Source organism: Eublepharis macularius, chromosome 2 (assembly GCF_028583425.1).
Source record: "Eublepharis macularius isolate TG4126 chromosome 2, MPM_Emac_v1.0, whole genome shotgun sequence".
NCBI lineage: Eukaryota > Metazoa > Chordata > Lepidosauria > Squamata > Eublepharidae > Eublepharis > Eublepharis macularius.
The window spans coordinates 159,218,533-159,245,252 of NC_072791.1; positions in this window are offsets into that span (position 1 = coordinate 159,218,533).

The following is a 26,720-nucleotide window of genomic DNA, read 5'->3' on the forward strand; positions in this document are numbered from 1 at the left end:
CTACTCAGAGCAGTTTACAAAGTATGCTATTATTATCCCCACTGCAGTGTGCATTCTTAGCAGGGATTATGAAAGAGAGGGTAAACTTCACCAGGAGTAGGACAACTCATGTGATTGACATTAATATGATATCTGGGTTGGATGGTGTGCTGAGGCAGAGAGATAATCTTTGTCTAGATGAGTGGCTCATAATAGCCTTGATACATAGTTTATAGGGTCATTCAAGTCATACTTAAAGTTCTGGAAATGGAAAGCATATTGAAAATTCAGACTACACTACTTAAGTTACGTATGCAGTAATTAGTTTCAACAATAAGTTTGTAGAGGAAGCATTGTTAATTTAACGGAAGACATGCTTAATAATGGCATTATTTGGCTGTCATCTCTCTAGTAACTTCTTCCCTTCAGCTTGACAGCTGACATAATTTGCAAGAAGCACAACTTCCCGAGAAACAATTTTCTTTGTTCTTTAAGAATGATCTGTGGCAGCCGGGGTGTGTGACAGGTCTCATCATCCATCAGCTCCAAGAATTGTGCTTCTCAAATCCCCTTCCTCCTAATTTCATCATCTTCGAGCATCTTTTAGAAACTCATGAGGAAAATATGTTTTACATCCCTGACCTACAAAGAAAAAAAATTCAGCTGGAAAGTTATTCCTTGTGAACAGCAGAAGAAGACACAAAGAGAACGGAAGTATTATATCAAGGTGGGAGAGTTGGCTTGCTGAGCTATTTAAGTCTCCAAGAAGTCAAGGGAGTCTCAATTATATTGTAGACATTTGGTCATTTCCTTTGATGAGTGAATCGACAATAGAAAAGGAGTCGCTGAAGTCTGAGACAGGCAGAGTGCTTTATTACTGCTGATTCAGGTCACCTTTCTAAAGGGCCAGAGACACCAGCCTTTGTAACATATTCCCTCTCTTTCAGAAGGTATGATTAAGCACTTCCTCAGTGAATGGTTCCAGGAAGAGATCCCACACTGCCTATGTGGTCTGACAGAACTCTCAACAGAGGAATAGCTTGAGGATCAGGAGAACAAAGCAGCATACAGCAGCCTGGAACTCCTACAAAGTTAGAAAGAAACTTGTCCTGGACACATTCTTGGAGGTTAAACTGAAGGCCCTGCAAGGATGGAACGTTGATCTATGGGTTAAGAATGATGGATACAAATGGCTTTGGAGGGATTGCTTGTGAATATGGCTGGCAGTGGTTTTGATACTTTGGTGGGTCTCTGGAATTAGGAGACCATGTGAACAATTCCTAAGCACCCTCTCTGATATACAACTTCTCATTTAGCTCCTTGCTTCTCAGAAGAACTGGGGCAATTCAATAGCAGAGACAACTTCTAGAGCAGTGGTGGAAGAAAAATAATGAATTGTTGAGATCACACTTTATTAATGGAAAGTACTGCATTTCTGGCTTTAAAAGATACTGCAGGCAGGCCATTATCGGGAGGGGGGGGGAAATCCTTGGTTTAAAATATTCTTCCCTTTCTTCCCCCTTTTTCCTGTTAAGTTTTTGTTGTATTTTTCTCTGAATTTTAAGTGCTTTGGGTCCCCACTGGAAAGAAAATAAATACATGATCTGAATAGCTTTTGGCTGGTATGAAATTTGTTTTGAAGCAAATGTATTTGATGAATGGTGACTTGGCAACTCTGGATGTTTCTGAGTGAAAATGACTATCTCATCTATGTTTGTCCCAATTGATAACTGGTCTTCTGGGAATGCAGACACAGGATTTTGGGCAGCAGGCAAAAATCAGACCAAGCTGGAGCAGGAGTAGGATAGCAGAGGACAAGCTTCGAGGAGCTGTCCAGGGTTTACTGCAAGCTAGACTGGAGATCTGATGCAAGTTCAAGGTTATTTAAGGCTTTTTAATATGTTTATGTAGGGAGCTGAGAAACCTAGCCCTTCTTGTGGCTGGAGTTGGGTCCTCGATCCTGCAAACATCTCAACACATTTGCTTTCCTCCTGCTGTAGACTAGAGTACTGGATGCTTTGAGTTGTCAGGGATGCATTTCTTTGCCTGGGTCTGGACTTTACTTTAGCTTTTCACTTTCTTTGTTCCTGAGGCCCTTGGTAAGACTCTGGAAGTATTGGAGATGGATAGGCCCACTTATGGGATTCCTGGTCTCCTTGTTCCGCTGACCTGATGGATCTTAACCTGCTGTTGTATAGAAGGCAAGGATCATTCCCTCGAGGGCCTGGATGCAAGGAGCCTTGGGTTTCGTGGTGACCATGGGGTGCTCCTCAGTCATTGAGGAATATTTCTTTTCCTCCAAGGAGTCTTCCTCCCTGGTCAAGGCTACCATGTCATAGTATGGAAACTGTCTTGGCTGTCCTACAGGTGATTGGCTTCAATCAACTAATGGGAGGATATTTCCTTGTTGATTCTATAGGACATCACTATGCCATTTGATACCATCAGCCATGGTATCCTAGACCACTAAGCCAGGATGGGCTTGGGATACACTGTTTTATATGAGTTCCTGTCCAGAGGACAGGTCTTCACAGGTGGTGCTGGGGGGACTCCATCTAACCAATAACCATTGGTCTTTGGATTATTACAAGATTCCATCTTGTCTCTTATATTGTTTAATATCTACATGAAACCACTGGGAGAGATAATGCAGAGAATGATCCCAATGACTCTGATCCTTCTCATCGAGATGCTGATACTCAGTTCTCTTTCCCCTTTCCATAAAATTTTAATAAACTGTGGAAATGCAATGCTTGGAAACAGTAAAGGATCAAAGAAGGATGAACACTTGAAATTTACTGCAGTGAGACACAAGTTCTGTGAAGTATCAGAATGCTTCACACTTCATTGATTAAGCCCCATCATCTTAATGTTGTTCCAGAGATAGTTTACAAACAATCAAATATAAATTCAATGGGCACAGAAGGATGTAACTGCTGAACGGTGTACTGAAAGTCTATTGAAATATAACCCAGCGTGTGTGTGTGTGGGGGGGGGGGGGTAATTTGGATCCGAGTCCTGTCATTGGGTCGAGGTGGTGGTGGTTAATTCTTCCCTCCTTCTACTTAATTTTCTAGTATCCCTTTCCCTGAGCAGCTGTTTGCCCCAGTTCAGAAAAACGTCCCGTTTCCTTCCTGCTTGGAAAGAAGGGATATCTTGCATGGGAAGAGGGATAACCATCCTGTGGGAGCACTGCAGTTCCGATCCAAATCCAAATCCAAGTCATTTTATATGATATTAATGCTATCAAGATATCATGGATCTTTTATGACTCATCTAATTAAGCCCTTGCACTCCTTTTGTTTCCAGGAGGCTACTTCATCAGTATAAGTCAGTTTACAGATACTTTTTTTTTTTTGTAAAGAAGAGTGCTTTCCCCCCCTTTTACTATGTAACTTTTCGTCTGTTAAGTTTTCTCGGAGGAGAGATTAGCTTTCCTATAGCTGTAGGTGGCCACATTAGAAAGAAAATATGGATGTTTTCCAAATTGTTTTGGCAACATAATGTGAGGAGAGGGATTAAAATGGAAAAAAATGAGCGGCGTGATGTCTCCCAGGCATAATGCTCAATGCAGTGAGTTTAGCTAGGCTTGTATCTCCATGTCTCACAGGCACAGAGTGGATTGCTCCAAGTTTGCTTAGTCCTGAAGAAATAGGGGACACAAAGCACAAAAGGATTTCTCTGCCTTTTGAGTTGGGCAGGAACAGGAATTTTGGCAAGCTGCCACTTTACTATTGCATGAGAAGCTATACTAGACAAAATTCTCTAATCTATACAACACTTAAGGGAGCCCAGTGGTGTTCTTCTTCTAGATGTTAGGGATACCAACAGGCCTGGAAAAAAAAGTTGCCCTGTTAATGTGTGGAAATGGCCAGCTGAAGCTTTTCATGGCATGGAGGTAGATAACATCATTTGGTAAATAACATCCCATCAATCCTCTGTAAAAGAGAAAGGACATTTTTTTCCCCAGGCACTTAGCAGCTCCAAGCAGAGAGAAGCCCCAAGTTGCCTCTTTTGCCTAAATGGCTGAATCTTTTTCAAAGGTTTCAAAAGTATAGCTTTCATTTTCCATGCTGCTCTTTATTGTCATATATTGATTAATAATGAGTCTGTGATGTGAAACAAAAAACAAAACATCTCATACTGATTTCCCCTTAAGGATTTCCATTTCCCCAGTCTTTTGGCTAACCAATATTTTCCTCTGGTCTGGCTCTGGATTAGGCCTGATTTTAAAATAACACTTGTGAGTCAGAAGGATGTAGCCTTGAGACTTTGCACAGACACTGTATATCATTTAAATTAGGCCAGTAGATCTGCAACCCTGCATAGAACCCACCAGTTTTATACATCTATGGTGTGCTACCATTGCATATGTAGTAGCTGAAATATACTGGAAACCAACAGATCGGCAAACATATCAATATGCCTCGAGCCACCACCTCAGGTATATCAAGCAATCCATTGTGTATTGCCAAGCCCTTTGCTAGTAGCATCTACTCCAACCCCTCAGAGCCGAAACAGACGTGACAAGATACCTAGGTTCAACTTGTGTTATCTTACCTCAAGGTTTGTCAGGAAGTGTAGGTGTCCTTGCAGCATAAAGTTTAGCATTTACAAAGCAGCAGGGAGGGTAGTGCAGGTGTGAGGCACCTTTCCTCCTGCTCTCAAGGTGCATCGCAGCATATTCCCTTCCCAACTTACACAGAGTATCGCTTCATCCCCCCGCCCCACCTGGCCTGGCCCCTGCAGAGTGACACCTGGCTGCACTGGGAGAGCCAGGAAAGGTGCCCAGAGCATCTTCCCCCCTCACCTGGCCTGTCCCCTGCAGAGTGATGCCTGGCTGCACTGGGAGAGCCGGGAAAGGTGCCCAAAGCATCTCCCCCCCTCGCTCACCTGGCCCCTGCAGAGTGACGCCTGGCTGCACCGGGAGATCCAGGAAGAAAGGCGCCCAGAGCATCTCCCCCCTCGCTCACCTGGCCCCTGCCCAAAGCCACATGGCCCAGAGCTGCATAGCCTGGTGTGCTCTGCCTTTACCCCGATCGCACGGACCGTTGCTCTGCCCACCCCTTGCCCAGCCCCCGCAGAGCGACAGCGAGCTATGCAGCTCTGAGTCACGCAGCTTCAGGTGGGGGCCAGGTGAGTGGGGGGGAGATGCAGCAATGCTTCGGCCACCTTTCCTCCTGCTCTCCCCATGCAGCCTGGCATTGCTGTGCAGGGGCTGGGCGAGGGTATCGCTGCATCTTCCCCCTCACTCACCTGGTCCCCACCTGAAGTCATGCAGCTCGGAGCTGCTTAAACTTTAACCTGCAAGGATGCCTACACTTCCCAACAAACGTTGAGGTAAGAGAACACAAGTTGAACCTAGGTATCTTGTCACGTCTGTTTTGGCTCTCAGACAGATAATCACTTGAAGGATCTGGAACAGACATTTTTGCAACTACAGTATCCCCCTGACATAATGAGAAAGATGATTGGAAAGGCCAGAATGACACCCAGGGACAGCTTCCTACAAGACAAGCCCAAGAAAATAACATAACACCATTGGTGGTTACCTACAGCCCACAACTCAAGCCAGTCCAATGCATTATTAATGACCTGCAATCCATGCTGACTTGTGACACTTTCCTCACAGGGGCACTGGGGAGGCTGACCTTTTCTTGCTTACAGACAGCCTGCTAACCTGAAACAACTACTCACCCACCATGATACACTCCTTAATACTAACATGAACTTTGGTACCAAGGCCTGCAACAAACGAAGATGCCAACTTTGCTCTCATATAGATCCAAGCAACATCATCAGTGAATCCAACAGCATCAGCCATCCCATCTTGGGCTCATACTCCTGCTCATCCTCCAATGTGATTTACGGCATCACATGTTACCAAGTGGAAAGGGAAACTGAAATGTATTTCTTATTCTGATAGGAAGGACAGAGGAATTTAGAGGACTTGATGCTGGAGATGTCTTCTAGATTCACAGTGACCAAACAAAACATTTGTCAAGATGGGTAGCCATGTTAGCCTGTCTGTAGCAATAGAAAAAAGCAAGAGTCCAGTAGCACCTATAAGACTAACTAAATTTATGGTAGGGTATGAGCTTTCATGAGCCACAGCTCACTTCTTCAGATGCAAGTATAGGTATCTGAAGAAGTGAGCTGTGGCTCACAGAAGCTCATTCTCTACCACAAAACGTTTGTCAAGTGCCGTGATTTGATTTGATATATGCATTTACTTGATTTATAGCTTGCCTTTCTCACTGTGATGCAAAACGGATTACACAATATAAAAACAACCCAGGCAGGAAGCATAAGATATTCAGTAAACAATGCAATGGGACCATGATTCTGAAATTAGAAAACAATGCAAATAAAAAAGTGAAAGATATGATGTACCATAAACAATGCATAGAATAGTTTAGAAAAGTAAAAAAGACACAATGTAGTTAGACCAAGATGATATACAGAGGAATAGACTACAACCCTATTTCCTTTACAATGACACCCTCCTGAACATTTCTGTTTCTGTGGAATGATAGAAATATGGGAGCCTTCTTCAAGCAGGCCATTCCAGAAAGTGGGAGCCACAGCAGAGAAAGAGAAAGCTTGAGTATGAGCTGCTGCTAATCTTATCCATTTGCAGGGTGGTACCTTCAGAAGGCTTTGCTAAGATGAGTAAAACTGTCACAGTTCTGGACTGCTGCCCTAGGCCATTTTTTCTTACTATCAGTTATCCACATTACCACTTTAAACTTTGCTTCTGCTGTAATGCTGACCCTACACATTTCACTGGAATGTTTATTATATCAGAAGTGTCATATTCAAATACTAAAAATGTACTTTAGGTTATTTTTTTTTTTTTGCTTTCTCATGTGAGTTGGCTGCTGTAGTATAATGGTTGGGCAATCAGCACTCTGCTAGTTCGAATTCCACTACTATCATGAGCTCAGTAGGTAGCCTTGGATAACCCACTTCTCTCAGACCCAGCTCCCCAGCTGTATTGTGGGGATAATAATAATATGGACTTCATTCACCGTTCTGAGTGGGGCACTAATCTATCTTGAAGAGTGGCATATAAGCACAGTTGTTATTTCCTTTTGTCCCTTTTGAGCTGTTTTGGTCAGCAGTAATTTTCAGTCAATAGGCGAGGCAAGAGCCTAGAAATAGAGACCTATTTCTTCAATTTCCCCCGAACAGAATAGCATAGCTAGAACAATCTTGCAAATCACTCTGCAAATCAAACATGCAATGTGTGTGATGTATATGTGCATGTGATACATATATATACAAACCCTGATTCAACAAAATAGGTTTTTCCATGTCCTAGTCTCCAAGATAACAATGGCCAGGCCTGGTGCCAGATTTTCTGGCACCTGAGGCCGGGGGCAGCTTCAGCGCTGCTGCTGCCCCCATGTGCATGTGTGCATGCATGTGCGTGCACCTGGACTGCGTGATGATGTCATGCAGCAGGCAGCTGGGATGGCATGCATGCGTCCTCTCAGCTATCCCACTCAGTTGCTCTGCGTGCCATCCAGGCAGCCTGCTGTGCCTGGCCTGCAGCTACTGCACCCGGCGGCAGCACCTCAGCTGAACGGGAGGGCTGGGAGGCTGCAACAGCTGCGGGCCAAGCGTGGCAGGTGGCTGGGGGGGGCACGCGGGTGGCTTCCCAGCCCTCCAGCACTGCCACCACCAGCTCTGTGGTGCATGCCCCCACCACCCTGCCCCCTGCGGCTCCTCAGCACTCGAGGCAGCTGCTTGGACCTGCCTCTATTGATGTGCCGGCCCTGACAATGGCAGAGTTATATACAAAAAGGCCATGGGCAGGTTTCCTGAAGGCTCATATTTTTTCTGAGCTTGTGGTTTGAGATGGGAAGTTAGTGGGGGGATGGTTTTGTGTATCATGAGGAGTTGGACTCAAGCTCCAAAATTTTACAATTTCAATTGGGCAAATACAACCATGGAGGCTTTTATTTATAACATTTCTGAAACTAAACCTGCTACCATTGATAAGTATGTGATTAAATCTACTCTGCTCTCATTGCAGCCCCAGCTCTCCATTTTTTTCATTCTTTTTATGGAAGACAGTGGTAAATACGGTTCCCATTTGCCTGGTGGCAGTAGGGGATCTCCCGCCTTGAGCTCCACCTTCTCACCATGAAAGATTCTAGCAGTGGGTGAAAATTGTGGTGACACCTAGTATGGTTTCTCATTAAAAAACTTTTCTTCACTTCCACCTCTGAGCAGACTGACTTTGCTAACTTTTCTGTGCCTGTAGTACTGCCCAGCCAAAGCTGTGGCTGCCATCACTGGCATAGGTGCTGTCACAGCCACTCTATACTTCATCCCATCCTGACTGCCAGGCATGGTACCTCTTTGAGGCTTGGGCTAGCTGGTGGCAACTAAGCCCACATACCATCTGCTGCCACAACAGCCAGTCAGCCTGCTGTGTCATGGCCATCTCATCCTCCTGGGAGTACCTTAGCAGCACAGAAGAAGCACCCACCACAGCCTTCCTGGAGGTTCAGAAACTGGACCAAAGGCTGCTCTGCCACATGTGGGACCACCATTGCTTCAGCCATCCAGCCAGAGGGGGACTACTGAGAGCCAGAGAGATAGATAGGTCAGGGACCTATGACTCCTTCCTTTCTACTGCTCTGCTGCTATCCCTTTGATGTGTAGATTGCTACCCTTAGGGAATCTTCCTTCTAGCTAACACCTCTCTCTCTCTCTCTCTCTCTCTCTCTCTCTCTCTCTCTCTCTCTCTCTCTCTCTCTCTCTCTCTCTCTCTCCCCATCTTCCACCATAAAAGCAAATCATGCTTTCTGTATCTCCCTCCATCCTAGTGCAGTTTAGCTAGAGTAGAATGCTGTCTCTACTGCTATCCAGAATGTTCTTCTTGTTATGGAGTTCCTTTAAATAAAAGACTCATATTTCTTTATATAAGCAGGCTCCATGAGTTCCTCAGCAGCCAACACACATTATGCTGTGCCATGTGCACCTTTGCTAACAAAAATGACTTTAAATTAACATTGAGTGCTTCCAGCAGATGAGCCAGTAGATGTAGGAGTTCACAGCTGGCCAGATTTGGGGGCGGGTGGGTGGGTCTGGGGTCCTTCTCTCCCTGACTGGAAAGTTGAGAATGCTGCCACCTTGTGGAATGTTGAGAATGCTGCCAAAATGATTTTCAAGTCTCCAAACCAAGCAACAGGCAAAAAAAAAAAAAAAGCCCATTAATGCTGGTTTTTAAAATGATTTTAGATGATCCCCATGTTCCCTATTATATGATCCTTTGGGTAGTGAGGCTGCTCTGAATATATCAATCCTTGGTCTTAGCCTTTAACAGCATGGGAACATGTTTCTATTAAAAAAAATACCCTGACAAAACCTCTTACTTAGTAATGATGATATAGTAACCTCTGTGTGAAGTAAAATACTCAATAAATTTTGCATGTGCTGTTGACTGACAGAAACTCAGGCTTCCACTCTAAGCAACATATACAAGCTTCTAAAAAGAACACAGAATCCCAAATGTTAGAAGAGACCTTATCAGCTCTCTCCTGGTGGCAGCTAGGAGTGCAATAGCAACCAAATGGAAAGACCAATCTCCACCTACTACAGAACTTTGGTTTACAAAAATCTGGAACCATTTGATAATGGAAAAAATAACTGACAATCCACATCAGATGGAATATCAATCTTCGGGATCAAACTTCTGGGAAAAATGGATCCCATTTTACGAATTCGTAGAAGCAAGAGATCTGCAACCTCCCTCTTCACACCACTCATTGTTAATGTATTAAAGCTGAAGCTCTGTGTTAATATTTGTAAATGCAATGTATTATATTGGTTTGTTATTTGATTATTGTTACAGTTCTAAAATTGAATAAAAATATTTTTTTTTTAAAAAAGAGCACAGAATCCTCCCCAAGTGAAAAGCCCCAAAATAAGATGGAAGTTGAATTAATGAGGGAAAGTGTGCTTCCGAGGGGTGTGTGTGTATTTTTCGATGTCCACAGGTTAGAATAGATAAAATGGTGCTGGGTAAAATTAAATGGGAGCAGCATGATCTTTAATGAATTTCTGCTCACTTCACTGGATGCATGAAATGAACATCCATAATAGACATATTTAAACTCTGCATTTATACTATGCATCTTTCATTCTTTTTGGAAGAAGGAAAAAATAGAAGCATCTGTTTGAAAACAGTCTGATGTAGTGGTTAAGAGCGCGGGACTCTAATCTGGAGAACCGGTTTTGATTCCCCACTCCTCCACCTGAAGCCAGCTGGGGGACCTTGTGATGTAGCCCAGTGATCTATGACTGAGGAGGCCCCAGGTTTTATCTTGTGCCTGCTGTTGACCATGAGCAACCTTTTACTGGCCTACTTTATTGGGCTTTTGTAAAGATTACCATTTGGGGCACTGAAAATGCTGTATCAGTGCTAAATATATATTTTACATGTAAATATGATATTTCTAAAACACTTGAAATGTTTTATGTGATACACCACTTGATGTACTTATATGTTTAGAAAAATGCATGGCATTTCTATACAGACACATGGGTTGCCCTCCCTCTGTGCTCATTTGCCCCCCTAACAAAAATTTTCTGGCTATGGACTCGTGTCTCCCTTTTATTTAGTTAAGGCTCTTAAACATCATCAGTTCCTTCAATTTACTCTTGTTCTTTACATGTGTTCATCTAGTGACTTACACACATCTGAAATTTTGATGTGTGTTTGTGAGTGTGTGTGTGTAAGCGTGAGCACTTTTGCCTTTATTTTCTATTTCAGACTACTCAGATGGGGCACTGAGCTTCTTGTGAGACATATTTAATAATTCCTTTGTTTTGGTTTGCTTTTTTACCTTGGTAAATGTCAAGAGCATAGTTTATTTTCAATCCATTCCATTTCAGAAAAAAAAAATCTTGTCAGATATTTAATGAATTTGATGAATATTTTTTTAGGGTTCATTTACAGAAAAGTCACCATTTTGCAAGGCAGCTTCATAAACCTCTGCAGCACACTCAGACACATACTCATCTCATATATTTTAATCCTTTATTTTGCTGACCTTTCAATTTACAATTAGTTTTACCTGTATGAGATTGGTAGTTTATCTCTTGTAAGGCCAGAGATAAGGGTTTATATAGAAATGCATTCTCTGATTAACTTCATGCTTACTTGAATGGTGTGATTCTTTACAATTCTAGAAATGCAAGCAGTACCTAGCTTCACTACCTCCCTCCCTTCCCCAGCCTGGACAGCTTTGTGTTTCTATAAATTGATGCAGCCACATTTAGAATGCTATGTATATCTCTGGTTGCCTGATGTCAAAAAGGTAGTGCTGAAAAAGGTACAGAAAAAGTTAATTCAAATAATTAAGGGAGTGGAGCAAGGTCTTTAAGAGGGAAAGTGAAGCATTTGAGTTTTTTATTATTGCGGGGAAAGTGTGGCTATGAACGAACATGATAAAGATTTACAAAATTATGAAATGCTAAAGAATAAAGACAATCTTTTCTCCCCTTATATCACTAGGACTCAAAATTGATCAGCTGTAAAGTATCATTGTATCTCATAGAAAGTGTCTTAAAAATTTAATGAAGGGGATGGTGAGGTGAAATACTTCACATTTTATATATTCTGTTATATAACTATCTCTGATTTGCACAATTATGTTATATAATCCTTTTTTTCTTTCTGTATCCCTTCTTTCTATTGTTCTGTTTTTCAAAATAAAAATATATTATCCCATAAAAAAGTAGATTCCAAACTGAGAAAAGAAAATTCTATTTCACAAAATGCTAGTTATTCCATTTAGCTCTAGTGAGTCCATCATGGGAGGATAGATCAAACAACACCCATTAAGCATAAGAACTCTTGCCTTCATGCCTGTTTGTGGGCTTGCCAAAGGTATCAGGTTAGTCGGTATTGAAAACAGGATTCTGGTCTTAAAGGATCCTTGGTCTCATTCCATAGATCTCTCCTTAAATTCTTAGGATGTGTTCAAGGATGTTGGGAGTGTACAAGAGTATAAAGTATATTGTATCAGAGCAATGGTCTATCCAGCATCCTGTTTCCTGTGGTGGTTAGCCAGATTCATATAGAAGGCCAACCAGCAGAGTATGGAAGCCAAAACCACTTCTTGTTGCTGTATCCCAGCACTGGTATTCAGAGTTATTACTGCTTGCGAACATACAGGTCTCCTTTAACTGGTCATATTCCCCATGAATATGACCAATCCCTTTAAAAAACAATTTAAGAAAATAATCATCACTATATCTTGTAACTGCGGGTTCTACAAGTTGATTACTTGTTGAGTGAAGGAAAGTTTCCTTTTGGTTGTGTCCTTTAATCTTTTATCTCTTCTGCTAAACAAAATCTGGATTATATCTGCCAGCATTATATAAACATTTGCCTGATGGAAAAGGGGAGCAAAGGAAAAAAATTCCAACCGTAAAAAGAAAGGAGGATATTGGGTAATTCTGTACCCCCATCCATCGTTAACTCATTTGCATTCTATCTAGGCCATCCTTTGAGATGCCCCATAGGATCCTACTAGGTACCAGCTTCAACTTTGCTGGAGCTTATATCCACAGCCCAGACTGTAAACAAACTTACATCCTAAGAATAGTAGCATGGGGTGAGAAACCAATCTACCGCTTATACTGTGGTGTCTTTCCACCCATAAATAGATTTTCATCAATGTTCATCGTCAGCAGTGCAGTTAGGCACATCATTCCTAATTAACATGGCTATATCTGTGGAAGGTTTATGATGCATTGTTTTCTAGGAACATTAAATAACAAAAATATGAGCAGCCAAATTGTTACAAACTCAATATTAACCACACCCTCTAATTCCTTATAATTGCTTTTCCTTCAAGTTCCATATTGTATGCACATGCAAGAAGATGAGGGCCCCTTTGCATGGATCTCTTGCTGGACTCCTCATCACAAAGCTGTATGCTAATGGATGATCAACCATTTTGTTACCAGAACCCTAGGAACCCATACCCACATGTCCAGCACACATGATTCACTGGATAATGTATAGAAAAAGTAGGCCATAGTGGTCATGAGAAAAGCTCAGAAGTTCCTGCTTTATATTTATTTATTTATTTACTAACATTTATATCTGTTTTCCCTGCAAGCAGGTGCAGAATGGATCATATCAGTTTAAAAGACATCAAAAACCCCGGATAAAACTAGTAGCAATTTACAGATTCACCCTCAGCAGCATGCAATACACAGTCCCGTATACGTACAGCCATTTTGGGTCTATGGGGGCCATTGGCAATCATCAGATGAAACAGCAACAATCAGGGAGGGGATATGCCCCACCCAGTAGAAGGCCGAGTTGGAGGCCCACTTACCCTCAACCACCAAAGGCCTGGTGGAACACCTCCATCTTGCGGCCCAGTGGAATGATAATAAATCCCACTGGGCCCAAGTTGTCACAGACAGAGAGTTCCACCAGGCTGGGGCCAGGGCCAAAAAGGCCCAGGCCCTGGTTGAGGCAAGACAGTCCTCCTTGGGGCCATGGACCACCAGTAGATGTCATTCCATTTATTAGACAGATTTCTGGAAGACATTAGATAAGCTAATACCTCTTATTCTCAGTGCTCCTCATCTGTAATATGAAGACATCAATATTGATGCTGTAAATTTCTTAGAGAACATGTTCAGAAATTGAACTTACAATGCTTGACTGTCAATCACATGTGAGACAATCACTGGATCTGTTCTGTTCAGCACCAAATAACTGGAACTGCCAAACATGTTCGCTTGGGTTTTTTATAGAACTATGCATAGACAAAAATGCTGCCACTTAATGTTCTAGAGGCCACTTAGATGAACATTGAATGGTAGGACTTTTTTTTAAAAAAACACAATGTTTATTTTCGGTCCTGGCTCCCACCTGGTGGAACACTCTGTCTGCTGAGATCAGGGCCCGACAGGACCTACTATACTTCAGCCGGGCCTGCAAGACAGAGTTGTTCCACCAGGCACATTGCTGAGGCTGGGCCTCCGCTGGCCTGAAAAAAGGGGTGTATAAAATTCTAACCCTTTCTGTGAAGGCTGTCCACCATCCTGTTTTTAAATTTGTAAGTCTGATTGCTGCTGCTGTATGAATAGAAATATGCTGCTGTTTTTAATGATGTTTTAATGTAGATGGAATTGTTTATTGTGTTTTAATAGGTTGTTATCCACCCTGAGCCCACCCATGGAGAGGGCAGAATAGAAATTTGAAATAAATAAATAAAATAAAATTTATGACTGATTTATATTATTGATAGTGGAATTAACTTTCTTTTTAAACAACCGCCTGCTGAGCTGAGCACCAGGGCAACAAGTACAGGAGGGAGTAGGGTTGCCAGGTCCCTCTCTCCTCCTGGCGGGAGGATTGGGATCTGGCACTTACCTTTCCCCTGCTCGGTTACAACCTTCCGTGTACACACTTTGTGTGTGCGCACCTCCGGAACCGGCGTGATGATGTTACTTCCAGAAGTGACATCACACCGGCTGTGCAGCACAGTCACTTATGGATGTGGCAGCAGCAGTGGCAGCTGCATGGGTGAAAGGGTGCTCCATGTACTCCTGAGGAGTTAAATTGCCCTCTGTGGGGTCTGATTCTACCCAAAATGGGCCTGCTGCAGGGTGCGATTTGGGGCGCAGTGGCACACCATGCTGCCCAGGGAGCGTACCCTCCTGCCAGCCAAGTAAATGGGTGCAGGGGGGAAAGTGTGGGATCTGGGGATCCACCTCCCAAGGTGGGGGAATGGCACCCCTAGGCGGGGGTAGAACTCCATGGGACTGAGTGAGAACACTCATGAGCAAAAACCTATTTATGTTGTACTGAACCGTTAGGAAGGAACAGTTGAAGCAATCTGCTGAACAGACATGAACTGGTCAATGGGCAGATTAACAGTCTGTTGAAAAATCAGCTGTCTGTCTACAACTAGTGAGTCTTTGAACATCCCTGGATAGTCCAGGTATCTCTTGGAAGTAGGGTCATTAAGACCCTGTTACTCAGTTTCTCTCTGAAATTCAAAAACTCTTTTCCTCTTTTCGGAATTTTTGGAATTCCAGTTTCTAATCAATTCCTTTTTGATCAAAAAGAAATTTGAAGAGGAGCAGGAAGGGAGATTCTGTAAAGTTTCAGAATTTCACTCAGTAGATGCTCAGAGACAGGAAATGTCATCTCAAGCCTCCTATCTTCTTGCCAGAATACGGCCCTCCCAACCAGCAGCTTCTGCTGATAAGGCCGGGGGCTGGTCTTTGCCTCCCTGGAAGGAGGAGGAGACAGCATTTCCATGGTAACTGGGTCTTAGGCCAGGGGTGGGGGGCGGAGGGCGGAGAAAGGAGCCTTATGAGGCAACTCCACCCAGCCAGCTGGCACTTGCTCTGCATGCTTGGCCCACCCACCTCACCCTGTACTGTGCAGGATTAGCCGGCTGCTGTTGACAGAGCCAGGTAGGAATTTTTTTCCCCTTTTCCCTAATTGGCATGGGGAAGAGGTGGTTTTTTGCCTACCTTGTACTGCTTGTGGAGGTTTGAGGTAATTGGCATGGTGGAGCCACCTTAGGATGGTCACTGGCAGGATACAGTTTGGGAATATGGAGTGGGCCAGTGAGTACCCTAGGCACTTCTCCACTGATGGGGAAGAGGGGTCTGCCAGGAGCAGATGATACTGCTTTGACGGGTGCCATGCTGTGTGGGCAGACTGCCTTGGGGAACCCCATGTGCAAGTCCTTCCCTCACTGCTTACGGCTGAGGCTTAGGAACTTGAGCTGGGGGGATCCATTTTGCCGGGTCTTAGCCATCCATAGGATGGCTTGCACCTGGGGCTAAGGGGCTCACCCAGACAGGTCAAGGTGGAGGTCCAGGGGTGACCCCGTGGCTTGACTTGTACCGCTAGTTGGCCCTCGCCGTATTAATGGTTGATGTTATGTTTAATAAAGTGGCCCTTTAGTTCCAAGCCTTGTGTCTGTCTCGTTATTTCGACTATGGTGGCAATACCTCCCTGGGAATAGAACATAAAATGACTGTAATGGCTGAAGTTACAAAATGGTGCCTTGATTTCTCTTTGAAGAGAAAGGAAAGAGAAATTAAAGAAAAATCTTACTGTTAAAAGAGAATAAGAGGAATCAATGGTTATTATATGTAAAAAAGGGAGTTTCAGGAAAATAAACTCCCCACCTCATAACAACCCTACTGGAAAGCTAAGCAGGGTCAGCCCTGGTCAGAATTCGGATGGGAGACTACCAAGGAAGGTCAGGAATCAGGACCACTACGCAGAGGCAGACAATGGCAAGGCAAATCATCTCTGAACATCTCTTGCCTTGAAACTCCCAACAGGGGTCTCCATAAGTCATCTGCATCCTGATAGCATACACACGCAGATAATAAAAGTGAGCCATCTTACAGAGGTGTTATAAAGATTGTTGCAATAATGTATGTAAATTACTTTAAATTAAAATGCTACTGATTATTATACAACTTTTCTGTTTTTAATAACAGCTCTTCCCACCTTCAGCAAAAAATATGATTCCATTACCAAGAGCAGAATCCACCGTTTTGTTCTCCAACTCTCATACATACATTTAGGAGGTCTGCAATGGGCAAAGCAAATGGGCAGCTTCTATGTGCAATGACTGTATCAGAAGATCTGTTTATTACACGTTGAGGTGAAAGGAGAAACCACTGCAAGTGTCACAATTATGTCCCTTGGCATTCCTTAGGAATGTTTAAGCTGGTTTGAAACTTGGCTCAGATATCATAGGTACCTTGAAAGAACTTCGGCAAGTGCAGATTTGTGAGTGTGTTGAGAATTCTTTGTGAAAGATTCCTGGTCTCTTGACAGAATGATAAACCCAAGAGTTCTTGGTTTAGAACTATGACAGTTTAACAGGCTTTAAACTATTTAAATTTGGAATCTAGACATGCCCTAATTCTCTGCTTCCACTGATCAAATGCTGAGTTGCGGGGAGGAGAACAGTCCCTGTAACAGTAATTTAGCAGGGATATGATTTTGATGCTGATATTATTTAATGGTTAACTTTTCAGAGGTGAGATTATGCAGTTCTCATCCTTGTGCTTCTGAACATTTGGCAAATAAGTGGGTATGGAGGAAGAGAAAGAAATTAAGTTCTGTGAAACTGGGTGATAAAGGCAACATTAATACTTTAATAAAATAGTCTCAGTGATCCATAAGGTCTCCCATATGCTAATTCAGCAAGTTCACATGCTGGTACTATACCAGCATCCATCAACATCTAGGTGACAGGGAAAAACGGTACCAGAAAAATAGCTTTCTTCAGAGTAGTCCGGGCACCTAACAGTTCAAAAATAGGTTGGAATGATTTCGAATTTCTTATTCCTGTATGATTTATTTTCTCTTCCCTTATATGAATTGAAACCACAGTCTGTATCTGATCACAGTTTCTCTGACAGAACAGCTGTTTATAGAAAAGGGGTTGACAATTTCTTCTGATTCACACCCCTCCTCCCATTGTAGATCTTCACTTTGACCCTTAAGCTTTTTCTGAGGATCATCATCCAATTACCCCAGGAAACAAAAATTCAGGGAGAACAGGAAGGGGAAGACCTGCAAAGTCTGCAGATGGTTGAATTCTATACTTTCAAGCTGTTATCTGTTTCCTCACACTGAACTTTCCCCAAAAAAGTATGTATTTTTCAACATTATTTGTGTAGTAAATCAGCTTTATACGTTACAACTGGGGCCCCACTAGGATTTATGGGGAAGGGGAAATTCCAATTTCTCTTAATTTCTCCTCCTTTCTCCCAACCTGTAGCCAACTCCAACTTTCTCCTCTTCCTTCTCTTCCTCCTTATTTTCTGCCCCTCCACCCTCTTCCTTTTTTCTTGCCTTCTTTTTGTCCTTACTTCTATGCTCTTGTCCCTGGCTGCCATTGCCACAGATCTGAGGAGACTTTTGCTAAAGAAAACCCAAATCTGTTAATGTTCAAAGTCTTGTGAGCAGACCTCAGTGCTTCAGATGCCATTTTATGTTGCCATAGCAACCATAATAGATGCTGAGGTGATTGCCTCAAGTTCCATTGTCAGGTCTCAGATGATGGGGTGTTTATCTCACTCTGGCACAGAGTATGTTACCCAATGCCAGGGTAAGGAAGTGTTCTCTCTTCTGAGGCTGCATGCCAAATCTCAGGGTGGAGATCTTGACAAATGTTAATGTAGCAAGTGCAACCCAACATAACACCTGAACTCTGGGTGGATAGGTTTTTGATGCACCTGTGCAGACATCACTAGTGATGTTTTATTTTATGTTTTTAAACTCCCAAAATGGATTTTTTTAAAAACAATTTTAGAGTTTTCTACAAACCTGTGGGTTCCAGTGGAAATAATGGCTGAACCTTTTGTCTTTATTTGGATTTATGCACAGGGGCTATCCCTATGGAATTAAATAGTGAAACAAATACAATGCATATAAATATTGTATGTTGCAATATAAGCAATATAGACCTTGCAAAGAAAATCAGAGAACAGGTATTCACAATAAAAATAAATGTATAAATCAAACAATATAAAGGGGGAACTTTGACAAAAAAAACCCAGATAAGAATCAAAATGGAGAGTACTTTCTCATTCCTAATATAGCACTTAAAAATGATTTAGTATTTGGAGAACAGAGTTAGTTCAATTTTCTACTGAATCTAACTGCATGTGTTACTAGTTTTATATATCTGTCCAGGTTATTTGTTCTATCAAATAATTTAAAAATCCATTGTGAAATGAAAGGATTAATTTACATTTTTATATAAATTAGCTGTACCATCAACACTTACTGTATCTTAGGGAGTTAACACTGTGTGTACAAGCATCACATAGAAAAAGTCATTGAAACTAGTCTGCAAAATAAGAATACAAGATCATGTACTTAAATAACAACAATTAAATAATAATAAATGACACAACAGCTTTTATTTTACCATGTCCTGTAATTCTCTTCAGTTTTTAGCAGTGAAGAGGCTAGTGCTTCAAACTGTGCTTCATGAAATTCTGTTAATATTAGGAATATGTTGATTTTTTTTAAAAAAAAAGAAGGAAGAAAGAGGTGTTCAAGTGGAAACTTAATGTGTTCAAGCGTAATACATGTTCAAATGGAATACACGTTATACCTGAGAGTGTGATAATTATGACTGGCAGCAGGCATAGGGTGGTCAACTCTGGGTTGGGAAATTCCTAGAGATTTAGGGATGGATGCTGGGGAAGGTGTGGTTTGGGACCTCATCAAGGTAGCCACCCTCCAAAGCAGCCATTTTCTCCAGGGGAACTGATCACTGTCATCTGGAAAGCAGTTATAATTCTGGGAGAGCTCCAGGTCCCACATGGAAGTTGGCAATCTTAAGCAGACACAAGAAGCTGGTAGATTTAAAATACCATCCATCTCATTCTTAAATTTGTTAGGCATCTCAATTCCTGTTTGGGGCTCTTTTTGACAATAGGACATTTCAGACCAGTGCTTGCTGCTGGAAGTTTCGGTCTAAGCAAAGCTTGGGTTTTCCTTTCCCTTCGTATCTGAGGAGAGGGAGAGAGGTGATTAGAGTACATACATGAGTGACTTACCACAATACCACCAACACTGATAACATTTCACAGGGAACAGTCCTCATTGACAACTTATTAAACCCAGACTGTGACAGGTCTTTTCTTCCGACTGAGGAAACCCACACAGCCTTCTATAATTTTGAGGAACTAGGTTTGTTTTGTAATGTAAACCTTCCCCTTAGTTATGTTTTGTTTTTATGGTAGTAGTGATTGCAATGACTTTGGGTTCTCTGCCATTTTATCTCACATCTCTCACATTTTGTGGTAAGCAGGAATTCAGAGATCATTGAAGCAGGAGATTTTGTTAGCAATCAGACCCCTTCTCCGTGCTGACAGGGCAGTTTGTGAACGGACTATCATAAACCCTTTCCTCATATGCCATAAGTCCAAGGCACTGCCTGACCCAGTTACCAGACCTCCTATTTGGATAACAATTTATAAAAACAACAGAGCAGATTTATTTATTGTTGACCTATAAAGCCCTATGCGGACTGGGTCCAGCATACCTTTGGGACCACCTCTCCCCATATGTTCCCCGGAGGTCGCTTTGATCAGCTAATAAGCAGTTGCTGATGGTCCCTGGCCCCAGGGAGGTCCGTCTGGCCTCTACCACAGCCAGGGCCTTTTCAGTCCTGGCTCCAACCTGGTGGAACTCTCTGTCTGAGGAAACTAGGGCCCGGTGGGATTTGTTATCTTTCCACCGGGCCTGCAAAATGGAGATGTTCCACCAGGCATTTGGTGGGGGCTAGGCTGTCCTCTTGCTGGCCGTACCACTGAAGACCGTCCACCACCCATGCAGGAGCTCATAAAATGTGACTCATACTTATATCCGCCATCTGAGAAATTTTATTGCACATGGATAATGTTTTAAAATATTTATTTATAATGTTTTTGTTTTAAACTATATGTTATAAATTGTATGTTGTTACACCACCCTGAGCCCGTCCAGCAGGGAGGACAGTCTAGAAATGTAATGAATAAATAAATAATAAATTATGTACTGTTTGTTTTTAAAGAACTGATCAGCAGCCTAGATCTCCCAACATTCACAGGAAAATTCTGCCCGAGGTACATAAAATTAAGCTTGATATGGTTTGAGATTGCTATTTTAATTCCCTTTAATGCTTTCAAATACTATCAGTCTTCAACTAACTAGCCACCAAGTTGGATCCTCTCTTATACAGGATTCCATTCACACCTTTCCCATAGGCTTCCACACCTACACTTTCCCAAAAGTCAGACTAAGTAGTATCAGGTCAGCTTGTCACCAGAGATAGGCCTCATGATTGGGTCCCCTTCCTCTCCAAGAGGTAGAGCTAAACCATTCAGCCATACTACCTGGTACAACTACTCTCAATACTGTCATGCTGCTTCACTGAAATAGACACCAACTGAACTGCTGTGTTTCCCTCCAACATGCCATTCCTCCTCTTAAAGGTGATTGAATGCTGGAACAGCACTCCCATAGGCTCATGGATGCCTCCTATCCATCCGACAGACCTATACCCATTGTTCTTCAAGCTACATCACCGTCAGCTGTTCAAAGGTCTACTGCTCTCTCCAGTGACGTTGCTCTTTCTCTTTTGCTCTCCCTTTTTCTGTATGATGTTGTTATCTCAACCACCTTCAAATCCCTCCTTAAGCCTTCATACTTTCCATGAAGCCTTTGGCTTAATCCCTTAAATACCCTTCTCTACCAAAAGCTAAAATATAAACACATGTAACTGAAAATAATACCTATCCTTACCCTGTATATCCCTGTCTCCTCCTCATCCCTTTACTCCTTTCATGTCATATTTTAGATTGTATGGCCTTTAGGGCAGGGATCTTTTTTTGTACTCTATAAAACACCACACACATAGATGCTGTCCTCTATATAAAGAAACAAGGTCTGATTTTAAAAAGTTTGTTTCTAATCTGTTAGTGATGAATTGATTGATTCCTGCTTTCAGTCCAGATTAAAGTATTTACACATAAAATGTGGCTGATCATTTAATTAGTTTTAAATTGGAGAAGCCAATCCTACCTAGTGGCTCACTGTGGGAAGAGACATTTTCTGTCCCAGGATATTAGGTGTGGAGAACCAAAAATTTAGACATTTCAAATAAAACAACATTTGCTGAAGAACTCAAGATTGTGAGGGATCAATCAATAGCCCCATGTTCCACCCAAACCACATGCATTTTTTATACCCATGTTGAATATTCAAAAATGTTTAGTGTGTGTTTGATAGTACAAGTGGAAAGTGTATACACAGTCAAAGTTCATTGCCAGCCAGTTACCCATTCCTCCAAGCCATTACCTTTCTTAGGGGGATGGGAGTAACTAACCAGCCATAAGGAATGGTGCTTTAAACAAATAATAATCTCTAGCTGGGGCTTATCTTCCTTGAATATTTCTCTTTCCAATCTTCCCTAATATGATTTCATGCAAAGATTGGATTTGTGTGTTTCATGGCCTCCTGAATTGAATCAAAAATCTAGCACCCAATAAGTTCCACGTACGTGCCAGCAGCATCCAGTGACCAAATGCCTATGCAATAATGAATTCCTCCAACTTCTTAGGCACAAATACACTTAAAAGTACTAGTATTGCTCTTTTGAAATGGTAAACAAATAATCAATATGAACACATGGGATGCTCAATTTGAGAGTAAACAGGCATCTTGAGAAGAGAAAGTTAGATTTTCAAGTATGTTGTTTGTGGTGATCCCAACCTCATTAAATTGGGTTGACTCTAATAACAAAGGCAAGTTACAGTGGGAAGCTGGTGATGCTCATGAATATCAAGCAGGAGAGCTTGAAAGGTGCTGCTTGAAAAGTTCACATCATTTTTGACACAAGCACAGACATGAAATCTGGGTCCGGCTTGAAATGGCTCAGGCAAAACTTTCTGCTATTACCTAGCTTTTGCCCAAACCACCTTTCCAAATGGGAGTACCCAGCTGATGGCAATGGTTCTTTAAAACAAAGGATATACCCTGACTAGGTCCCATCTTTCTTGCAAATTACTCTTACCAGACAGCTCCAGCATGATAGGGCTGATGGGAATAGTGGACTTCATGGCCTTCCAATTCAGTTCCTGTACTAAAAATATAGCTGGTTCATCTGGGAACATAATTTGCTCTGTCTTTTGTTGAGGCTTCTTCAGAGTTGGTGTCCTGTGTAAACATATACCCCAAAGTATTTTTTTAAAAGGGTAGCTTCTAATGGTCCATTAGAACAAATTGACAAATAGAATAATGTTTTTAGTTAACATTCTGAATCTCAGTTGCTCCTCCTAATGAGGACATTCCTTTACTGGCTAATTTTTTCCCCAGCACACCAACAATACTTTATCAGATAGCAATGCCAGCTAATTTCCACTTTCATGATTGCAATTTGAATTGCAAAACTGAATGAGAAGCATAAGAAAGTTTCTATACACATGAATTATCAGCTTTTTTAAAGATAAGATGACTGACTACATTTAGGGTTATCTCCCAAGCAAGTGAAAGGGCACAAGAAGCATATCTATCATGATGAAAGAGAAACTGCCTGCTGCTGAGTATGCAAAGCCAGAATTTTCTCTCCTTCGCTATAAAAATGGTCATATCTACTCCTCAAGCTATATAAAATAGCTATATAAAGTATCAAAGCAAACAGCAGCTCCTGGTGGAGATCTGATTCAGAGTGTACTGGAAGAGGGAGCAATCCATCCACATAAGGATGAAGTAACAAATGCTTTCTCTTAGATTACTTTGGCTAGGAAATCACCTAAAACCGTTATGCTGTCTTTCCTAAATATGATATCATTGAGCAAGGCCTTTCTGCAAAACCAGCCCAGTTCCCATAACATCTGGGCCACAGCGGGTGATCATAATACAAGCAACATTGCTAACCTATTGGAAGGACATGGGCACGCTACTCCAATCACTCAACCAAAGTTGCAATAACCCTATTTGTCAGTGCAGAATGGGGCAGCCAGTTTCAATAAGCATTGTTATGGGGAATCAAATTCCCAAAATTGGGTAAAGAGGAATTAATGGAAATCCTCTTAACAACACTAGTTTCAACTGTTGTAGGACACAGATGTTCAGATTCCACTCTCAGCAGTAAAAAGCAGTCACTGCACAGTCAGATAAGGTAACACAACATGGTGAATGCTTCCACAAAAGATCACAGGGTAACTCTTCAGTCACTGAATCCTGACTCCTGGTGCTTCTGGCAGCCAACCTGCCTTCTTTGCCAGTGTCCATCTTCTCTGACAACAAGTCTACTCAGGCACTACTCTACGGTAAGGCACATGAAGTATGTTGAAGTTAAGAGCTGCAAGGACAGCTGTGCAATTTCTCAGTTTCAACAAAAGGACTGAGATATTAATTGTTAGCACAGCACAGATTCCAAACAGCTTCACCACCAAATACATGAACTATCTTGCTGCAGTACCCCCTACTTGAACAAGCCATGTTGACATCTTGCTTTGATCCAGTGAAGTACTACTAGTATCTCTTTCTACTGATTCCTTTCTTTGTGACCTAGACACATGTAATGTGTATGTGCTAGTGTGAGGCAGTGGTTAGAACCGGGATCCAGTAAATCCCAGTTTGAATCTCCACTCTGCCATTGAAACTTGCGAGGTGGCTTTAAGCCAGTTATACACTTTCAGGATCGTGATGAAGATAAAAGAGAGGTGAGGATAATCATAAAGTTGCTTTGAGTTCCCAGTAAGAAGAAAGCCAGGGTATAACTTAGTAAGTAAATGGATGAACAGTAAATAGTGACAAGCTTGAATAAGCAGTGGAGATGATTTTGAATTTTGTAACCCTGCTGTTTTAATCTGCAAATCCCCATATTGATTACACACACACATATACATACATACACACACATTCTTCAGTGTTATCCGCACAGCAGAATATCAGCTTTACACATTATATAGATCTTATGCAGGGCTTTTTTTCAGCTGGAACGTGGTGGAATGGAGTTCTGGAACCTCTTGAAAATGGTCACATGGGTGGTGGCATGGAGGGCAATCTAAACTCCCCTCTGTCTGGAGATCAGGGGGCGGGGCCACCAGCCATGTGGCCATTTTCACCAAGGGTGATTTAAACTTTTATAAACTACCCCCTTGTTTCAACTAACCCAAAGTGATATCATTGGCCCTAGGAGCACGTGCGCACTTTGAACGCGTGCATGTGGTACCAGGGGTACCACCACCCGCCAAGAGTTGCCCCCTGTGCTGGCAACCCACTGAGTTCCACCACCTCTTTTCCTAGAAAAAAAGCCCTGATCTGATGCATATAAACAATATACATTGTCAGGGTAAATACCACAATTTGCACGTAACACCCATACACTGAGCATATACAATACAAACTGATTGACAAAAGCAACAGGAAAAAAAGGAATACCCAAGTAAAAATGGAAATTAAAGGAACGATATAAGGAACATTTGTTCATCTTGAAGAAGCTGTCATTGGATATGACATAGTTTTATAAGCATGAAAAAGCTGTGATTAATTTGATCTTACATTTCTAAGTATGATCACCCGATATATAGCACTAAATCTTATGCAGTGCCAGTGGAAGACACTGGTGGAAAAGAATCTTTCCTATGGTTGTTGTGGATTTTCCGGGCTGTATTGCCATGGTCTTGGCATTGTAGTTCCTGACGTTTCGCCAGCAGCTGTGACTGACATCTTCAGAGGTGTAGCACCGAAAGACAGGGATCTCTCAGTGTCAAACTGTGGAGGAGATGTTTGCAGGTGATTTATATCTACTCAGAAAGGTGGGTTGGGTTGTGTCATCCTGTAAGGGTTTCCCCCGGTGTGGAATGCTAATGGAGTGCTAATGCTTCACTGTATCCTGAGGAGGTTCTTTTGCATATGGATTGGTGCTTGATATGCTAATCTTCTCTGCAGGGCTATTGTGGGTTGTAGAGTCTTTTCTTAGCCTGGTGTTTTTCAGAACTGGAAACCATGCTCTATTCATTCTTAAAGTCTCTTCTTTCCTGTTGAAGTTTTGCTTACGCTTGTGAATTTCAATGGCTTCCCTGTGCAATCTGACAAAGTAGTTGGACGTGTTGTCCAGTATTTTGGTGTCCTGGAATAAGATACTGTGTCCTGTTTGAGTTAGGTTATGTTCAGCCACTGCTGATTTTTCAGGTTGTCCAAGTCTGCAGTGTCTTTCATGTTCTTTTATTCTTGTCTGGATGCTGCGCTGTGTGGTCCCAATGTAAACTTGTCCACAGCTGCAGGGTATGTGGTATACTCCTGCAGAGGTGAGAGGGTCTCTACTGTCTTTTGCTGATCGTAGCATCTGTTGTATTTTTCTGGTGGGTCGGAATACAGTTTGTAGGTTGTGCTTTTTCATAAGCTTTCCCATCTGATCCATGATTCCTTTGATATATGGCAAAAACACTTTTCCTGTAGGAGACTGTTTTTCCTTAGTTGTTTGATTTATCCTGGGTTTAATTGCTCTTCTGATTTCATTTCTGGAGTAGCCATTTGCTTGAAGTGCATGGTTCTTCGGCCGTGAAAGCCTTCAACAATAGATCTTTCCTATCTCCCCCTTTTCCCAGCAGCTGCCTAAGAGCACAAAAGAGGTGTTGTGGACTAAAAGTCATGCAAAAAGGGTGGCTACACTAAGGAGGCAGAAAAGGTTGTAATCACCTCCCTTTTGCCACACAGTCAGAAAAGAGACGGACACCAAGTTGGATCTAAGGGCCACTTTATTAACTTTAACAAACAAAACCAGCCAAACAGCGGCAAGGACCTAAAGTGGTACAGGTCAAGCCACGGTGTCCTACCTGGACCACCGCCTTGACCTGTCTGGGCGAGCCCCGCAGCCCCAGGTGGGACCCATCCAGTGGATGGGGCGGACCCAGCCGGCCAGGCAAATTTGGTCACCCCCCTTTAAGCTCCTGACACCTCAGCCGTATAGCAGTGAGGGAAAGGACTCGCAGGCTGGGGTTCCCGAAGGCAGCCTGCCTGTGGGCCTGGCAGCCGTCACAGCAGTACCAGCCCTTTAGGCAGGCCCCTCTTTCCCACATAGGGAAGCGCCAAGGGTGCTCACCGTCCCGCACCCTACTCCTACAAACCAGCCAGGACTCCCCTGAGAGGCACCACCTCTAACCCAATTCCTCAATCCCCAAGCATAGGTGTAAGGTAGGCG